Here is a 5,477-nt window from a genome sequence, read left to right as displayed (position 1 = left end):
AGCGCTGCAGTGACTGTGGCCTACAAGACAAAGCCCAAGTGCTTTAACAGAGCCCAGGAAAGCCCCACCAACCTTTCCAATCCAGCTTCATGGGGTTGTTTATGGCTCAACAGACAAGCCAGCTTTCCAAGGACATGCCTTCATCATGTGATTTGCTCTCTCTGCCGATAGTAAACTTTCCTTTACTCAGTCCCTTCCACCTGCACTGATCCACCTGGCGAACCGGATCAGTCTACAAGTATCCATGTTCAAAGCACAACTCACAAATTTCTGAAGAATTTGCTGTTCTTCCCAGCCAGCACTGAGCCATGGGCGTGTCTAGGGACAACTGGCACAAGTGCCATGAGACCGGGGATAAGAGAAAGCCTTACCACAGGAAGTGAGAATATGAGCTGGGACCCCTGTGGCCAACACTAAGATTGGCCCCCATTGCATATGCACAGTCCATGTGCGGGGAGGCCACAAGAAATACTGTGCCTTGAGGCTGGACTTGGGCACCTTCTCCTAGGGGTCCAAGTGTTGATACACACAAAGCAAGGATTACTAATGTTGCCTACAATACATCCAACTACAAACTGGTCTGTACCAAGACCCTAGTAAAGAACTGCATCGTGCTCATTGACAGCACACCTTACTAACAGTGGTACAAGTCCCACTAGGCACTGCCCCTGGGCTGCAGGAAGGGGCCAAGCTGACTCCTGAGGAGGAAGAGATTTTAAACAAACAAGCAAAAAATCAAAGAAAGTTCAGAAGAAATGTGATGAAAGGAAAAAGAATGCCAAAATCAGCAGTCTTCTTGAGGAGCAATTCCAGCAGGCAAGCTTCTGGCACGCATCGCTCCAAGACCAGGCCAGTGTGGCCACGCATGTGGCTGTGTGCTAGAGGGCAAGTGGCTGGAGTTCTAGCTGAGGAAAATCAAGGCCCAGAAAGTCAAATAAATCCTCCTCCCTCCCATCTTAGCTCATGTAATAAAAGGTGGGGGGCGGGGAGATTAACCAAAGAACTTACATGCATAAATGCTTAACCCATGGACACAGACAATAGTATGGGAAAGGCCTGGGGGGTGGATACAGGGTGGAGGTGATGAATAGGGGTGGGGGAAAGAGGGACATCTGTGATGCTTTCAACAATAAAGATAATTTTTTTAAGTGTCCTATGTTCTGTAAAAAAACACAAATTTCCAAGTGCCCACACATACCCACATCCCCTCTCCCCATCCCTACTCCTTTGTTTTCCCCTGTGACCCCTCTGTCCACAGCTCTAGGCACAAGACCAGGTTCTCTTCTCTGTGGGAACCAAGGCAAGTCATTTCCCACTCAGAGCTGAAGCCCGCTCCTGCACAACAGTACTGATCATTCTTTCCAGCTTTCTATGTAGGATAAAGTGTGCTGGAGAACTCCAGACAGGGTGAGAGGCCAGTTCTCTCTCCTAGTTCACTGCTCCTATCCCACCTTGTCAAACTGCATCACTTTCAGTGGCTGTTTCCCTACTTCCTTCTTCCACATCCCAGCATCAAGTTCACACTTTAGGACCAGCACTGAAAACTTGCCAATTGAGCCCAAATATCCAGGCTCCATGGTGGGTTCATGGTGGGAGAACTTCAGTAGGAAAGAACCTCACCCAACCACACCCAGAAGGAGCCTATTGAGCAGATACTCAAAGCCAAACTCTTGTGACTGCCTCCACTTTCCCACACACATGGCTCAGAGGACCAGCCCAGGAGGAGGAGAAGGAAACTGGATTGCACAGGAAGGACAACCAGGAGAGTGAGGCTGGATGCAGCCAGGGAAAAAGGAGCAGTGTCAAATGCTACCAAATGCTCTCACAGGATGGGTCTGTCTGAAAGACAGCACGTGGCCCAGTCTTGTGCATAATGAGTCAGAAGTAGTATCATCACTTGGTCCTGCCCAAGTGGTGTCAGGGCTATAACCTTGTCAACTTTTTTTTAATCTTTATGAGGACACCTTCTTTCTGCAGAAGGTTGGTCCTATTAAATGGAAGTCTTTTTGCCTGGGGAGCACCTTGGCAGGTTTGGGTGTGTGCAGATTGGAACAGCTGAGTACTGAATTGCTCTGCCAAATAGAAGAAAAAGAATTTAGACATCCAAGGGAGGGAAGGGGAGAGTATCAGAAAGGAATGGAGAAGGAGAAACCAGTAAGTGGGAGAAGGTTGGGCAGCTGGGGGTAAGGAGCACGTCAGAACACTGAAATAAGAAAGACCGTGTGTGACTCTAAATCCTGTGCTGGCTGGTGCTCAGTGTGGCCCCTCCTCAGGTAGGTGGCAGTGTCGGCGAGGCTCAAGGATCTTTGTGTGCATGGATCTCTTGGGTGTGGAGATAGAGCGATGGACCATGCGGGGTGAAAGAAATTGTTCGTGGATCTGCACGTTGAGGGCATGGGGTCTTTCAGGGATCCACAAAATTTAGAGAGGTGGAGGGGACTTCAGAATGCGGATTCCGAACATTCTGATCCACGTCTTAAGCACCTCCAGCTGACATCTGGATCACTCTTGTTCACTGCACAATAGCTAATAAACTTGAAAAAAAGCTATCTACTTTTCAAAGTACATCTAAGCCCTCTAGTACTATATCATCTCCTCAATAATAAATGCATAAGTGTGTACATCTACCACATCGCATTTGGCCAGACCACAGTCACTCAGAGCTGGAAACGGACCACACAGCTAAGGGACGCAGAGCTAAGACTTATTTTCTTCTGCCCCAAGGTTTGGGCTTTTTCCCCAGAGTACCACAGCTGCTTATGAGTTTGGCTGGAGCCAATTTGGGTTTGAAGGCAAATCATTAAAATGTGTCCTGGGAGTCAGAACATGAGACAAGGAAGCCTTGTTTTCTAACTGAATGTCCCAGGGCTATGAGCTCCAAGCAAACACATTCCTGAATCTTTGCCACCACATTTAAACCCAGAATAGAAAAGTTTTAAGTGAGCTATTTCTCTCTATATGTAAGAGAACCACAGGATGTTAGGTCTGCTGGAGATGGGCTGGTGAGGTGTTTCCCTACCCAAATGCCTATGTGTTTGAATTCTCTACCATGCACCTTTAGAGTTCCATAGGTAAAGAAGAGATGTGCCTCTTTTTTCTCCTACAACATCTGAGTGAATCCTATTTCTAATTCTTCTCTTTTAACCCATTCCCCTCCCTTCCCCTTTGGGAACCATCACCTTGTTCTCTATATCTATGGGTCTCTTTCTGTTTTGTTTGTTCATTTGTTTTATTTTTTAGATTCCACATAAAAGTGAAATTATATAGTATTTGTCTTTTTCTGTCTAACTTATTTCATTTAGCATAATACCCTCTAGGTCCATCTATGTTGTTGCAAATGGCAAGAGTTCACTCTTTTTTATTGCTGAGTAATATTCCATTGTGTATGTAAATATACACCACATTTTCGTTATTTATTAATCTATCAGTGAACACCTAGGTTGCTTCCATATCTCAGCTATTGTAAATAATACTACAGTGAACACAGGGGTGCATATATGTTTTCAAATTAGTGTTTTTGCTTTCTTCAGATAATACCTAGAAATGGAATTGGACTGTTTGACAGCTATATTTTTAATGTTTTGAGGAACTTCCATACTGTTTTCCACTGTGGCTGCACCAATTATGATTCCCACCAACTGTGCACAAGAGTTCCCTTTTTTCCACATCCTCGCCAACACTTGTTGTTTATTGATAATAGCCATTCTGACAGGTGTGAGGTGATATCTCATTGCAGTTTTAATTTGCATTTCCCTGGTAATTAGTAATGCTGAGCATCTTTTCATATGTCTATTGACCATCTGTATGTCTTCTTTGGAGAAATGTCTATTCAGTTCCTCTGCCCATTTTTTAATTGGACTGTTTGTTTTCTTGACATTAAGTTGTATGAGTTTCTTATATATTTTGGATATTAACCTATTATCAGATGTATCACTTTTGAATCTTTTATTTTTTTTTAATTTATCTTTATTGTTGAAAGTAATACAGACATCCCCCTTTTTTCCCCATTGATCCCCTCCAACCCCCATCTGCCTCCTCCCCCAGGTCTTCATCACACTATTATCTGTGTCCATGAGTTATGCATATAAGTTCTTTGATTAATCTATCCCCACACACTCCCCCACCCCCGCCTTCCCACTGAGATTCATCAGTCTGTTCCATCCTTCTATGTCTCTGGATCTATTTTGTTCTTCAGTCTATTTTGTTTATTAGATTCCACATATGAATGAGATCATGTAAAACTGAATCAGGAAGAATCAGAAAACCTGAATAGGCTAATAACAACGGATGAAATCAAAGCAGTAATAAAATAAAATAAAAACTCCCAGCAAAAAAAAAAGCCCTGGTCCAAACACAGGGGAGCCCTGGTTCACAGGGGAGCTTTTGAATTCTTTAAATTGTAGGGTTAGATAGTTTACTAAAAATTTTTCTAGCTTTTTGAGGTAGGCCTGTAACGCTTTCACTGTGTCCCATAGATTTGGGGTTGTTCTGTGTTCATTTTCATTAGTTTCCAAGAAGTTTTTTATTTCTTTCTTGATCTTATTGGTAATCCATTCATTGTTTAATAGCATGTTATTTAGCCTCCATGTGTTTGAATGTTTTTGAGTGTTTTTACTGTAGTTGATTTTTAATTTCATGCCATTGTGACCTGAGATGCTTGATATGATTTCAGTCTTCTTGAACTTGTAGAGATTTGTTTTGTGTCCTAACATGTGGTCTATCTTTGAGAATGACCCATGTGCACTTGAGAGGAATGTATATTCTGCAGCTTTGGGGTGAAATGTTCTGTAAACGTCAAATAAATCCATCTGATCTAGTGTGCCACTTAGAGTCATTGTTTCTGTGTTGACTTTTTGTTTGGAAGATCTATCCAGTGAAGTCAGTGAAGTGTTAAAGTCCCCAACTATGATTGTATTGCTGTTATCTCTCCCTTAATGTCCCTAAAGTTATTATTGATAGGTCCTTATTTATTGCAATTTTAAATCTTTATGCCTATGTTTCTCTCTGTATTTCTTATTATTATTGTAGCAGTCCCTTTAACATTTCTTGCAATGTTTCTGTTTCTACTTTTAATTACAGCATTCTCTTTAACATTTCCTGCAATGCTGGTTTGGTGGTGATAAACTCCGTTAGCCTTTTCTTTATCTGGAAAGCTCTTTATTTCACCATCTATTTTGAATGAAAGCCTTGCTGGATAGAGTAGTCTTGGTTTTAGATCCTTGTTTTGCATTACCTTGAATACTTCATGCCATTCCCTTCTGGCCTGTAGAGTTTCTGATGAGAAGTCAGTTGACAGCCTTATGGGAGCTCCTTTGTAGGTAACAGATTACTTTTCCCTTGCTGCCTTTAAGATTCTCTCTTTGTCTTTAATTTTTGGCATTTTAATTATGATGTGCCTGGGCATGGAGCTCTTTGGGTTCTTCTTGCTTCGGACTTTCAGTGCCTCCTGAACTTGTGTGACATTTTCCTTGGCCAGA

The 5,477-nt window shown here is 42.6% G+C and overlaps 1 pseudogene across 1 annotated transcript; it reads left to right on the top strand.

Moving 5' to 3' along the window:
* Positions 1–308: 308 nt before the first annotated feature.
* LOC308561013 (small ribosomal subunit protein eS8 pseudogene) lies at positions 309–938 on the top strand (annotated as a pseudogene). Its single transcript has one exon. The product of its transcript is annotated as a small ribosomal subunit protein eS8 pseudogene (transcript).
* Positions 939–5,477: the final 4,539 nt, after the last annotated feature.

The sequence above is a fragment of the Miniopterus schreibersii genome (assembly GCF_964146895.1).
Source record: "Miniopterus schreibersii genome assembly, chromosome: 1".
In the NCBI taxonomy this organism is placed as follows: Eukaryota; Metazoa; Chordata; class Mammalia; order Chiroptera; family Miniopteridae; genus Miniopterus; species Miniopterus schreibersii.
This window is presented reverse-complemented; position numbering and strand designations above follow the sequence as displayed.